The sequence below is a fragment of the Coregonus clupeaformis genome, unplaced genomic scaffold (genome assembly GCF_020615455.1).
Source record: "Coregonus clupeaformis isolate EN_2021a unplaced genomic scaffold, ASM2061545v1 scaf0537, whole genome shotgun sequence".
Lineage (NCBI taxonomy): Eukaryota > Metazoa > Chordata > Actinopteri > Salmoniformes > Salmonidae > Coregonus > Coregonus clupeaformis.
In genome coordinates, this window is record NW_025533992.1 from 77,183 (window position 1) to 92,500 (window position 15,318).

Genomic DNA, 15,318 nt, shown 5'->3' on the forward strand with positions numbered 1-15,318 from the left:
ATGGTAGATTACGTCTAACTTGTTCAACATCATTATGGTAGGTTACGTCTAACTTGTTCAACATCATTATGGTAGGATACGTCTAACTTGTTCAACATCATTATGGTAGGTTACGTCTAACTTGTTCAACATCATTATGGTAGGTTACAATGTTCAACATCATTATGGTAGGTTACGTCTAACTTGTTCAACATCATTATGGTAGGTTACGTCTAACTTGTTCAACATCATTATGGTAGGTTACGTGTTCAACATCATTATGGTAGGTTACGTCTAACTTGTTCAACATCATTATGGTAGGTTACGTCTAACTTGTTCAACATCATTATGGTAGGTTACGTCTAACTTGTTCAACATCATTATGGTAGGTTACGTGTTCAACATCATTATGGTAGGTTACGTCTAACTTGTTCAACATCATTATGGTAGGTTACGTCTAACTTGTTCAACATCATTATGGTAGGTTACGTCTAACTTGTTCAACATCAGTATGGTAGGTTACGTCTAACTTGTTCAACATCATTATGGTAGGTTACGTCTAACTTGTTCAACATCATTATGGTAGGTTACGTGTTCAACATCATTATGGTAGGTTACGTCTAACTTGTTCAACATCATTATGGTAGGTTACGTCTAACTTGTTCAACATCATTATGGTAGGTTACGTCTAACTTGTTCAACATCATTATGGTAGGTTACGTCTAACTTGTTCAACATCATTATGGTAGGTTACGTGTTCAACATCATTATGGTAGGTTACGTCTAACTTGTTCAACATCATTATGGTAGGTTACGTCTAACTTGTTCAACATCATTATGGTAGGTTACGTCTAACTTGTTCAACATCATTATGGTAGGTTACGTCTAACTTATTCAACATCATTATGGTAGGTTACGTCTAACTTGTTCAACATCATTATGGTAGGTTACGTCTAACTTGTTCAACATCATTATGGTAGGTTACGTCTAACTTGTTCAACATCATTATGGTTGGTTACGTCTAACTTGTTCAACATCATTATGGTAGGTTACGTCTAACTTGTTCAACATCATTATGGTAGGTTACGTCTAACTTGTTCAACATCATTATGGTAGGTTACGTCTAAATTGTTCAACATCATTATGGTAGGTTGCGTCTAACTTGTTCAACATCATTATGGTAGGTTACGTGTTCAACATCATTATGGTAGGTTACGTCTAACTTGTTCAACATCATTATGGTAGGTTACGTCTAACTTGTTCAACATCATTATGGTAAGTTACGTCTAACTTGTTCAACATCATTATGGTAGGTTACGTCTAACTTGTTCAACATCATTATGGTAGGTTACGTCTAACTTGTTCAACATCATTATGGTAGGTTACGTCTAACTTATTCAACATCATTATGGTAGGTTACGTCTAACTTGTTCAACATCATTATGGTAGGTTACGTCTAACTTGTTCAACATCATTATGGTAGGTTACGTCTAACTTGTTCAACATCATTATGGTTGGTTACGTCTAACTTGTTCAACATCATTATGGTAGGTTACGTCTAACTTGTTCAACATCATTATGGTAGGTTACGTCTAACTTGTTCAACATCATTATGGTAGGTTACGTCTAACTTGTTCAACATCATTATGGTAGGTTGCGTCTAACTTGTTCAACATCATTATGGTAGGTTACGTGTTCAACATCATTATGGTAGGTTACGTCTAACTTGTTCAACATCATTATGGTAGGTTACGTCTAACTTGTTCAACATCATTATGGTAAGTTACGTCTAACTTGTTCAACATCATTATGGTAGGTTACGTCTAACTTGTTCAACATCATTATGGTAGGTTACGTCTAACTTGTTCAACATCATTATGGTAGGTTACGTCTAACTTGTTCAACATCATTATGGTAGGTTACGTCTAACTTGTTCAACATCATTATGGTAGGTTACGTCTAACTTGTTCAACATCATTATGGTAGGTTACGTCTAACTTGTTCAACATCATTATGGTAGGTTACGTCTAACTTGTTCAACATCATTATGGTAGGTTACGTCTAACTTGTTCAACATCATTATGGTAGGTTACGTCTAACTTGTTCAACATCATTATGGTAGGTTACGTCTAACTTGTTCAACATCATTATGGTAGGTTACGTCTAACTTGTTCAACATCATTATGGTAGGTTACGTCTAACTTGTTCAACATCATTATGGTAGGTTACGTCTAACTTGTTCAACATCATTATGGTAGGTTACGTCTAACTTGTTCAACATCATTATGGTAGGTTACGTCTAACTTGTTCAACATCATTATGGTAGGTTACGTGTTCAACATCATTATGGTAGGTTACGTCTAACTTGTTCAACATCATTATGGTAGGTTACGTCTAACTTGTTCAACATCATTATGGTAAGTTACGTCTAACTTGTTCAACATCATTATGGTAGGTTACGTCTAACTTGTTCAACATCATTATGGTAGGTTACGTCTAAGTTGTTCAACATCATTATGGTAGGTTACGTCTAACTTATTCAACATCATTATGGTAGGTTACGTCTAACTTATTCAACATCATTATGGTAGGTTACGTCTAACTTATTCAACATCATTATGGTAGGTTACGTCTAACTTGTTCAACATCATTATGGTAGGTTACGTCTAACTTATTCAACATCATTATGGTAGGTTACGTGTTCAACATCATTATGGTAGGTTATGTCTAACTTGTTCAACATCATTATGGTAGGTTACGTCAAACTTGTTCAACATCATTATGGTAGGTTACGTCTAACTTGTTCAACATCATTATGGTAGGTTACGTCTAACTTGTTCAACATCATTATGGTAGGTTACGTCTAACTTGTTCAACATCATTATGGTAGGTTACGTCTAACTTGTTCAACATCATTATGGTAGGTTATGTCTAACTTGTTCAACATCATTATGGTAGGTTACGTCTAACTTGTTCAACATCATTATGGTAGGTTACGTCTAACTTGTTCAACATCATTATGGTAGGTTACGTCTAACTTGTTCAACATTATTATGGTAGGTTACGTGTTCAACATCATTATGGTAGGTTACGTGTTCAACATCATTATGGTAGGTTACGTCTAACTTGTTCAACATCATTATGGTAGGTTACGTCTAACTTGTTCAACATCATTATGGTAGGTTACGTCTAACTTATTCAACATCATTATGGTAGGTTACGTCTAACTTATTCAACATCATTATGGTAGGTTACGTCTAACGTGTTCAACATCATTATGGTAGGTTACGTCTAAGTTATTCAACATCATTATGGTAGGTTACGTCTAACTTGTTCAACATCATTATGGTAGGTTACGTCTAACTTATTCAACATCATTATGGTAGGTTACGTGTTCAACATCATTATGGTAGGTTACGTCTAACTTATTCAACATCATTATGGTAGGTTACGTCTAACGTGTTCAACATCATTATGGTAGGTTACGTCTAACTTATTCAACATCATTATGGTAGGTTACGTCTAACTTATTCAACATCATTATGGTAGGTTACGTCTAACTTGTTCAACATCATTATGGTAGGTTACGTCTAACTTGTTCAACATCATTATGGTAGGTTACGTCTAACTTATTCAACATCATTATGGTAGGTTACGTCTAACTTGTTCAACATCATTATGGTAGGTTACGTCTAACTTGTTCAACATCATTATGGTAGGTTACGTCTAACTTGTTCAACATCATTATGGTAGGTTACGTCTAACGTGTTCAACATCATTATGGTAGGTTACGTCTAACTTGTTCAACATCATTATGGTAGGTTACGTCTAACTTGTTCAACATCATTATGGTAGGTTACGTCTAACTTGTTCAACATCATTATGGTAGGTTACGTGTTCAACATCATTATGGTAGGTTACGTCTAACTTGTTCAACATCATTATGGTAGGTTACGTCTAACTTGTTCAACATCATTATGGTAGGTTACGTGTTCAACATCATTATGGTAGGTTACGTCTAACTTGTTCAACATCATTATGGTAGGTTACGTCTAACTTGTTCAACATCATTATGGTAGGTTACGTCTAACTTATTCTTCATCATTATGGTAGGTTACGTCTAACTTGTTCAACATCATTATGGTAGGTTACGTGTTCAACATCATTATGGTAGGTTACGTCTAACTTGTTCAACATCATTATGGTAGGTTACGTCTAACTTGTTCAACATCATTATGGTAGGTTACGTCTAACTTATTCAACATCATTATGGTAGGTTACGTCTAACTTGTTCAACATCATTATGGTAGGTTACGTGTTCAACATCATTATGGTAGGTTACGTCTAACTTGTTCAACATCATTATGGTAGGTTACGTGTTCAACATCATTATGGTAGGTTACGTCTAACGTGTTCAACATCATTATGGTAGGTTACGTCTAACTTGTTCAACATCATTATGGTAGGTTACATCTAACTTGTTCAACATCATTATGGTAGGTTACGTCTAACTTGTTCAACATCATTATGGTAGGTTACGTCTAACTTGTTCAACATCATTATGGTAGGTTACGTCTAACTTGTTCAACATCATTATGGTAGGTTACGTCTAACTTGTTCAACATCATTATGGTAGGTTACGTCTAACTTGTTCAACATCATTATGGTAGGTTACGTCTAACTTGTTCAACATCATTAGGGTAGGTTACGTCTAACATGTTCAACATCATTATGGTAGGTTACGTCTAACTTGTTCAACATCATTATGGTAGGTTACGTCTAACTTGTTCAACATCATTATGGTAGGTTACGTGTTCAACATCATTATGGTAGGTTACGTCTAACTTGTTCAACATCTTTATGGTAGGTTATGTCTAACTTGTTCAACATCATTATGGTAGGTTACGTCTAACTTATTCAACATCATTATGGTAGGTTACGTCTAACTTGTTCAACATCATTATGGTAGGATACGTCTAACTTGTTCAACATCATTATGGTAGGATACGTCTAACTTGTTCAACATCATTATGGTAGGTTACGTATAACTTGTTCAACATCATTATGATAGGTTACGTCTAACTTGTTCAACATCATTATGGTAGGTTACGTCTAACTTGTTCAACATCATTATGGTAGGTTACGTCTAACTTGTTCAACATCATTATGGTAGGTTACGTCTAACTTATTCAACATCATTGTGATAGGTTACGTCTAACTTGTTCAACATCATTATGGTAGGTTACGTTTAACGTGTTCAACATCATTATGGTAGGTTACGTCTAACTTGTTCAACATCATTATGGTAGGTTACGTCTAACTTGTTCAACATCATTATGGTAGGTTACGTGTTCAACATCATTATGGTAGGTTACGTCTAACTTATTCAACATCATTATGGTAGGTTACGTCTAACGTGTTCAACATCATTATGGTAGGTTACGTCTAACTTGTTCAACATCATTATGGTAGGTTACGTCTAACTTATTCAACATCATTATGGTAGGTTACGTCTAACGTGTTCAACATCATTATGGTAGGTTACGTCTAACTTGTTCAACATCATTATGGTAGGTTACGTGTTCAACATCATTATGGTAGGTTACGTCTAACTTGTTCAACATCTTTATGGTAGGTTACGTCTAACTTGTTCAACATCATTATGGTAGGTTACGTCTAACTTATTCAACATCATTATGGTAGGTTACGTCTAACTTGTTCAACATCATTATGGTAGGATACGTCTAACTTGTTCAACATCATTATGGTAGGATTCGTCTAACTTGTTCAACATCATTATGGTAGGTTACGTCTAACTTGTTCAACATCATTATGGTAGGTTACGTCTAACTTGTTCAACATCATTATGGTAGGTTACGTGTTCAACATCAATATGGTAGGTTACGTCTAACGTGTTCAACATCATTATGGTAGGTTACGTCTAACTTGTTCAACATCATTATGGTAGGTTACGTCTAACTTGTTCAACATCATTATGGTAGGTTACGTCTAACTTCTTCAACATCATTATGATAGGTTACGTCTAACTTGTTCAACATCATTATGGTAGGTTACGTCTAACTTGTTCAACATCATTATGGTAGGTTACGTCTAACTTGTTCAACATCATTATGGTAGGATACGTCTATCTTATTCAACATCATTATGGTAGGTTACGTCTAACTTGTTCAACATCATTATTGTAGGTTACGTCTAACTTGTTCAACATCATTATGGTAGGTTACGTCTAACGTGTTCAACATCATTATGGTAGGTTACGTCTAACTTATTCAACATCATTATGGTAGGTTACGTCTAACGTGTTCAACATCATTATGGTAGGTTATGTCTAACTTGTTCAACATCATTATGGTAGGTTACGTCTAACTTATTCAACATCATTATGGTAGGTTACGTCTAACGTGTTCAACATCATTATGGTAGGTTACGTCTAACTTGTTCAACATCATTATGGTAGGTTACGTGTTCAACATCATTATGGTAGATTACGTCTAACTTGTTCAACATCTTTATGGTAGGTTACGTCTAACTTGTTCAACATCATTATGGTAGGTTACGTCTAACTTATTCAACATCATTATGGTAGGTTACGTCTGACTTGTTCAACATCATTATGGTAGGATACGTCTAACTTGTTCAACATCATTATGGTAGGATACGTCTAACTTGTTCAACATCATTATGGTAGGTTACGTCTAACTTGTTCAACATCATTATGGTAGGTTACGTCTAACTTGTTCAACATCATTATGGTAGGTTACGTGTTCAACATCATTATGGTAGGTTACGTCTAACTTGTTCAACATCTTTATGGTAGGTTACGTCTAACTTGTTCAACATCATTATGGTAGGTTACGTCTAACTTATTTAACATCATTATGGTAGGTTACGTCTAACTTGTTCAACATCATTATGGTAGGATACGTCTAACTTGTTCAACATCATTATGGTAGGATACGTCTAACTTGTTCAACATCATTATGGTAGGTTACGTCTAACTTGTTCAACATCATTATGGTAGGTTACGTCTAACTTTTTCAACATCATTATGGTAGGTTACGTCTAACTCCTCCTCCCCCCTCCTCCCTCCTCCTCCCCCTCCTCCCCATCCCTCATCCTCCCCTCCCCCTCCCCCTCCTCCCTCATCTTCCTCCCCCTCCTCCCTCCTCCTCCCTGTCCTCACCTCCTCCCTCCCCCTTTTCCTCTCCCCTCCTCCCCCTCCTCCCTCACCTCCCTCCCTCCTCCCCTCCCTCCCTCCTCATCCTCCTCCCCCCTCCCCCTCCTCCCTCCCCTTTCTCCTCTCCCCTCCCCCTCCCCTCCTCCTCCCCAGGCCCAGCAGATGACGATGCAGGCCATGGCTTTAGTAACCTCCCCCGTGACCTCGCCCCCACCTCCCCCTCACCTCACCCCCATGAGCCCCATCCTCCCCAACCCCCACTGCCTTCCGCCTGGCCCCTACACACACTTCCCCCCAAGCCCGTACGCTAACATCCCACCCAGTCCTTATGCTGTCACGCCTCCTAGCCCCTATACTGCTGTCCCTGGCACCTCCAGTCCAGCCAGCCCCCCTGACCCCTATCCTACCTCCCAGACCCAGACCCAGACCCCCAGACCCAACTCCACTACCCAGCCTGCCCCTGTCTCCCGTGGGGCTAGCCAACCCACCAGTCCTGAGGTACAGCCTCGTCCAGCCTGGAACCTGAACCCCCAGCAGGTGAGTCTATACCTACCTGAGTGTTACACTCATTAGAATAAAGGTTCTATCTAAAACCTAAAAGGGTTCTTCGGCTGTCCACCGTGAGAGACCCTTTTGAAGAACCCTTTTGAGTTCCAGGTATAATCCTTTCCACAGAGGGTTTCCACAGGGAAACCAAACGGGTTCTTCAACGGGTTCTCCCGAACCGGGACAGCCGAAGAACCCTTTTGGATGCCTTTTTAGTGTGGTACTTCAGGTTGACTGTGGTGTATCTGCAGGTCAGGACGTTAGGACTTCAGGTTGACTGTGGTGTATCTGCAGGTCAGGACGTTAGGACTTCAGGTTGACTGTGGTGTATCTGCAGGTCAGGACGTTAGGACTTCAGGTTGACTGTGGTGTATCCGCAGGTCAGGACGTTAGGACTTCAGGTTGACTGGGGTGTATCTGCAGGTCAGGACGTTAGGACTTCAGGTTGACTGTGGTGTATCTGCAGGTCAGGACGTTAGGACTTCAGGTTGACTGTGGTGTATCCGCAGGTCAGGACGTTAGGACTTCAGGTTGACTGTGGTGTATCTGCAGGTCAGGACGTTAGGACTTCAGGTTGACTGTGGTGTATCCGCAGGTCAGGACGTTAGGACTTCAGGTTGACTGGGGTGTATCTGCAGGTCAGGACGTTAGGACTTCAGGTTGACTGTGGTGCAGGTCAGGACGTTAGGACTTCAGGTTGACTGTGGTGTATCTGCAGGTCAGGACGTTAGGACTTCAGGTTGACTGTGGTGTATCTGCAGGTCAGGACGTTAGGACTTCAGGTTGACTGTGGTGTATCTGCAGGTCAGGACGTTAGGACTTCAGGTTGACTGTGGTGTATCCGCAGGTCAGGACGTTAGGACTTCAGGTTGACTGTGGTGTATCTGCAGGTCAGGACGTTAGGACTTCAGGTTGACTGTGGTGTATCTGCAGGTCAGGGCGTTAGGACTTCAGGTTGACTGTGGTGTATCTGCAGGTCAGGACGTTAGGACTTCAGGTTGACTGTGGTGTATCTGCAGGTCAGGACGTTAGGACTTCAGGTTGACTGTGGTGTATCTGCAGGTCAGGACGTTAGGACTTCAGGTTGACTGTGGTGTATCTGCAGTACAGGACGTTAGGACTTCAGGTTGACTGTGGTGTATCTGCAGGTCAGGACGTTAGGACTTCAGGTTGACTGTGGTGTATCCGCAGGTCAGGACGTTAGGACTTCAGGTTGACTGTGGTGTATCTGCAGGTCAGGACGTTAGGACTTCAGGTTGACTGTGGTGTATCTGCAGGTCAGGACGTTAGGACTTCAGGTTGACTGTGGTGTATCTGCAGGTCAGGACGTTAGGACTTCAGGTTGACTGTGGTGTATCTGCAGGTCAGGACGTTAGGACTTCAGGTTGACTGTGGTGTATCTGCAGGTCAGGACGTTAGGACTTCAGGTTGACTGTGGTGTATCCGCAGGTCAGGACGTTAGGACTTCAGGTTGACTGTGGTTTTATCCGCAGGTCAGGACTTCAGGTTGACTGTGGTGTATCCGCAGGTCAGGACATTAGGACTTCAGGTTGACTGTGGTGTATCCGCAGGTCAGGACGTTAGGACTTCAGGTTGACTGTGGTGTATCCGCAGGTCAGGACGTTAGGACTTCAGGTGTGTGTTGTGTGTGTCCTCCTCCTCCTCAGGCCAAACTAGCAGGTAACGACAGTGTTCCTCATCAGAAGGCTCCAGCCATCCCCATCAACAAGGAACCTGCCAAGAAGTTTGGTAATTAATTAATGAATACAAAATTCCATGTGATTTATAAGACTATCAGACATCATGTGATTTATAAGACTATCAGACATCATGTGATTTATAAGACTATCAGACATTATGTGATTTATGAGACTATCAGACATCATGTGATTTATAAGACTATCAGACATCATGTGATTTATAAGACTATCAGACATTATGTGATTTATGAGACTATCAGACATCATGTGATTTATAAGACTATCAGACATCATGTGATTTATGAGACTATCAGACATCGTATGATTTATAAGACTATCAGACATCATGTGATTTATAAGACTATCAGACATCATGTGATTTATAAGACTATCAGACATCATGTGATTTATAAGACTATCAGACATATGATTTACAAGACTATCAGACATCATATGATTTATAAGACTATCAGACATCATATGATTTACAAGACTATCAGACATAGGATTTATGAGACACTCAGACATCATGTGATTTACAAGAATATCAGACATATGATTTATAAGACTATCAGACATCATATGATTTATGAGACTATCAGACATCGTATGATTTATAAGACTATCAGACATCATATGATTTATGAGACTATCAGACATCGTATGATTTATAAGACTATCAGACATCGAATGATTTATAAGACTATCAGACATCATGTGATTTATAAGACTATCAAACATCATATGATTTACAAGACTATCAGACATCATGTGATTTATAAGACTATCAAACATCATATGATTTATAAGACTATCAGACATCATGTGATTTATAAGACTATCAGACATCATTTGATTTATAAGACTATCAGACATCATGTGATTTATAAGACTATCAGACATATGATTTATAAGACTATCAAACATCATGTGATTTATAAGACTATCAGACATCATGTGATTTATAAGACTATCAGACATCGTATGATTTATAAGACTATCAGACATCATATGATTTATAAGACTATCAGACATCATATGATTTATAAGACTATCAGACATCATGTGATTTATAAGACTATCAGACATCATATGATTTATAAGACTATCAGACATCATATGATTTATAAGACTATCAGACATCATGTGATTTATAAGACAATAAGACATCTCCCCTCACTCCCCTCACCCCTCTCTCTCATCTTTCTCTCCTCCTTCCCTCTCTCCCCTCTCTCTCCCCTCTCTCCTCTCTCTCTCCTCCTTCCCTCTCTCCCCTCTCTCACCCCTCTCTCTTCTCTCCTCTCTCTCCCTCTCTCCCCTCCCTCCCCTCACTCCTCTCTCTCCTCTCTCTCTCCTCCTTCCCTCTCTCCTCTCTCTCTTCTCCTTCCCTCTCTCCCCTCTCTCTTCTCCCCTCTCTCTCCCCTCTCCCCTCTCTCCCCTCTCTCCCCACTGTTATGTGTAGCCCCGGTGGTGACCAGTCCTCCGCCCCCTGCTGGTGAGGTGGTGAAGTCATCGGTGTTGCCTCAGGTAGACATCGTCCCCAGCAGTAACATCAAGGATATCATCAGACAGTACGACTCTCCTCCGCCCCTGACTGATGCCCTACCACCCGGCAAGAGGTCACACACACACACACACACACACACACACACACACACACACACACACACACACACACACACACACACACACACACAGCCAGTTTTATTCAGTCTTATTCAGTCAGTCTTATCCAGTCAGTCTTATTCAACCTTATTCAGTCAGTCTTATTCAGTCTTATTCAGTCAGTCTTATTCAGTCAGTCTTATCCAGTCAGTCTTATTCAGTCAGTCTTATCCAGTCTTATTCAGTCAGTCTTATTCAGTCAGTCTTATTCAGTCGTATTCAGTCAGTCTTATTCAACCTTATTCAGTCAGTCTTATTCAGTCTTATTCAGTCAGTCTTATTCAGTCAGTCTTATCCAGTCAGTCTTATTCAACCTTATTCAGTCAGTCTTATTCAGTCTTATTCAGTCAGTCTTATTCAGTCAGTCTTATCCAGTCAGTCTTATTCAGTCAGTCTTATTCAGTCTTATTCAGTCTTATTCAGTCAGTCTTATTCAATCAATCTTATTCAGTCTTATTCAGTCATACTGAGTCTTATTCAGTCAGTCTTATTCAGTCTTATTCAGTCTTATTCAGTCAGTCTTATTCAGTCAGTCTTATTCAGTCAGTCTTATTCAGTCGTATTCATTCTTATTCAGTCAGTCTTATTCAATCAATCTTATTCAGTCTTATTCAGTCATACTGAGTCTTATTCAGTCAGTCTTATTCAGTCTTATTCAGTCTTATTCAGTCAGTCTTATTCAGTCAGTCTTATTCAGTCAGTCTTATTCAGTCAGTCTTATTCAGTCAGTCTTATTCAGTCAGTCTTATCCAGTCAGTCTTATTCAGTCAGTCTTATTCAGTCAGTCTTATCCAGTCAGTCTTATTCAGTCAGTCTTATCCAGTCAGTCTTATTCAGTCAGTCTTATTCAGTCTTATTCAGTCTTATTCAGTCAGTCTTATTCAGTCTTATCCAGTCAGTCTTATCCAGTCAGTCTTATTCAGTCAGTCTTATTCAGTCTTATTCAGTCAGTCTTATCCAGTCAGTCTTATTCAGTCAGTCTTATTCAGTCTTATTCAGTCATACTGAGTCTTATTCAGTCAGTCTTATTCAGTCTTATTCAGTCTTATTCAGTCAGTCTTATTCAGTCAGTCTTATTCAGTCAGTCTTATTCAGTCAGTCTTATTCAGTCAGTCTTATCCAGTCAGTCTTATTCAGTCAGTCTTATTCAGTCAGTCTTATCCAGTCAGTCTTATTCAGTCAGTCTTATCCAGTCAGTCTTATTCAGTCAGTCTTATTCAGTCTTATTCAGTCTTATTCAGTCAGTCTTATTCAGTCTTATCCAGTCAGTCTTATCCAGTCAGTCTTATTCAGTCAGTCTTATTCAGTCTTATTCAGTCAGTCTTATCCAGTCAGTCTTATTCAGTCAGTCTTATTCAGTCTTATTCAGTCAGTCTTATTCAGTCAGTCTTATTCAGTCTTATTCAGTCAGTCTTATCCAGTCAGTCTTATTCAGTCAGTCTTATCCAGTCAGTCTTATCCAGTCAGTCTTATTCAGTCTTATTCAGTCAGTCTTATTCAGTCTTATTCAGTCAGTCTTATTCAGTCAGTCTTATTCAGTCTTATTCAGTCAGTCTTATTCAGTCAGTCTTATTCAGTCAGTCTTATTCAGTCAGTCTTATTCAGTCTTATTCAGTCAGTCTTATTCAGTCAGTCTTATTCAGTCAGTCTTATTCAGTCTTATTCAGTCAGTCTTATTCAGTCAGTCTTATTCAGTCTTATTCAGTCAGTCTTATTCAGTCTTATTCAGTCAGTCTTATTCAGTCAGTCTTATCCAGTCAGTCTTATTCAGTCTTATTCAGTCAGTCTTATCCAGTCAGTCTTATTCAGTCAGTCTTATCCAGTCAGTCTTATTCAGTCAGTCTTATTCAGTCAGTCTTATCCAGTCAGTCTTATTCAGTCTTATTCAGTCAGTCTTATTCAGTCTTATCCAGTCAGTCTTATTCAGTCAGTCTTATTCAGTCTTATCCAGTCAGTCTTATTCAGTCAGTCTTATTCAGTCAGTCTTATCCAGTCAGTCTTATTCAGTCAGTCTTATTCAGTCAGTCTTATCCAGTCAGTCTTATTCAGTCAGTCTTATTCAGTCAGTCTTATCCAGTCAGTCTTATTCAGTCAGTCTTATTCAGTCTTATTCAGTCAGTCTTATTCAGTCAGTCTTATTCAGTCTTATCCAGTCAGTCTTATTCAGTCAGTCTTATTCAGTCAGTCTTATCCAGTCAGTCTTATTCAGTCAGTCTTATCCAGTCAGTCTTATTCAGTCAGTCTTATTCAGTCTTATTCAGTCTTATTCAGTCAGTCTTATTCAGTCTTATCCAGTCAGTCTTATCCAGTCAGTCTTATTCAGTCAGTCTTATTCTGTCTTATTCAGTCAGTCTTATCCAGTCAGTCTTATTCAGTCAGTCTTATTCAGTCTTATTCAGTCAGTCTTATTCAGTCAGTCTTATTCAGTCTTATTCAGTCAGTCTTATTCAGTCGTATTCAGTCAGTCTTATTCAGTCAGTCTTATTCAGTCTTATTCAGTCAGTCTTATTCAATCAGTCTTATTCAGTCAGTCTCATTCAGTCAGTCTTATTCAGTCAGTCTTATCCAGTCAGTCTTATTCAGTCAGTCTTATCCAGTCAGTCTTATTCAGTCAGTCTTATTCAGTCAGTCTTATCCAGTCTTATCCAGTCAGTCTTATTCAGTCAGTCTTATTCAGTCTTATTCAGTCTTATCCAGTCAGTCTTATTCAGTCAGTCTTATTCAGTCTTATTCAGTCAGCCTTATTCAGTCAGTCTTATCCAGTCAGTCTTATTCAGTCAGTCTTATTCAGTCGTATTCAGTCAGTCTTATTCAGTCAGTCTTATTCAGTCTTATTCAGTCAGTCTTATTCAGTCAGTCTTATTCAGTCAGTCTTATTCAGTCTTATTCAGTCAGTCTTATTCAATCAGTCTTATTCAGTCAGTCTCATTCAGTCAGTCTTATTCAGTCAGTCTTATCCAGTCAGTCTTATTCAGTCAGTCTTATTCAGTCAGTCTTATCCAGTCAGTCTTATTCAGTCAGTCTTATTCAGTCGTATTCAGTCAGTCTTATTCAGTCAGTCTTATTCAGTCTTATTCAGTCAGTCTTATCCAGTCAGTCTTATTCAGTCAGTCTTATTCAGTCTTATTCAGTCAGTCTTATTCAATCAGTCTTATTCAGTCAGTCTCATTCAGTCAGTCTTATCCAGTCAGTCTTATTCAGTCAGTCTTATTCAGTCTTATTCAGTCAGTCTTATTCAGTCAGTCTTATTCAGTCAGTCTTATTCAGTCTTATTCAGTCAGTCGTATTCAGTCAGTCTTATTCAGTCAGTCTTATTCAGTCTTATTCAGTCAGTCTTATTCAATCAGTCTTATTCAGTCAGTCTCATTCAGTCAGTCTTATCCAGTCAGTCTTATTCAGTCAGTCTTATTCAGTCTTATTCAGTCAGTCTTATTCAGTCAGTCTTATTCAGTCAGTCTTATTCAGTCTTATTCAGTCAGTCTTATTCAGTCAGTCTTATTCAGTCTTATTCAGTCAGTCTTATTCAGTCAGTCTTATTCAGTCAGTCTTATTTAGTCAGTCTTATTCAGTCTTATTCAGTCAGTCTTATTCAATCAGTCTTATTCAGTCAGTCTTATTCAGTCAGTCTTATTCAGTCTTATCCAGTCAGTCTTATTCAGTCAGTCTTATTCAGTCTTATCCAGTCAGTCTTATTCAGTCAGTCTTATTCAGTCAGTCTTATCCAGTCAGTCTTATTCAGTCAGTCTTATTCAGTCAGTCTTATCCAGTCAGTCTTATTCAGTCAGTCTTATTCAGTCAGTCTTATCCAGTCAGTCTTATTCAGTCAGTCTTATTCAGTCTTATTCAGTCAGTCTTATTCAGTCAGTCTTATTCAGTCTTATCCAGTCAGTCTTATTCAGTCAGTCTTATTCAGTCAGTCTTATCCAGTCAGTCTTATTCAGTCAGTCTTATCCAGTCAGTCTTATTCAGTCAGTCTTATTCAGTCTTATTCAGTCTTATTCAGTCAGTCTTATTCAGTCTTATCCAGTCAGTCTTATCCAGTCAGTCTTATTCAGTCAGTCTTATTCAGTCTTATTCAGTCAGTCTTATCCAGTCAGTCTTATTCAGTCAGTCTTATTCAGTCTTATTCAGTCAGTCTTATTCAGTCAGTCTTATTCAGTCTTATTCAGTCAGTCTTATTCAGTCGTATTCAGTCAGTCTTATTCAGTCAGTCTTATTCAGTCTTATTCA

General features: G+C 38.8%; 1 pseudogene; it reads left to right on the top strand.

Moving 5' to 3' along the window:
- The window catches only part of LOC123485028, a 207,751-nt pseudogene that overhangs the window by 76,968 nt on the left and 115,465 nt on the right, over positions 1 to 15,318 (top strand).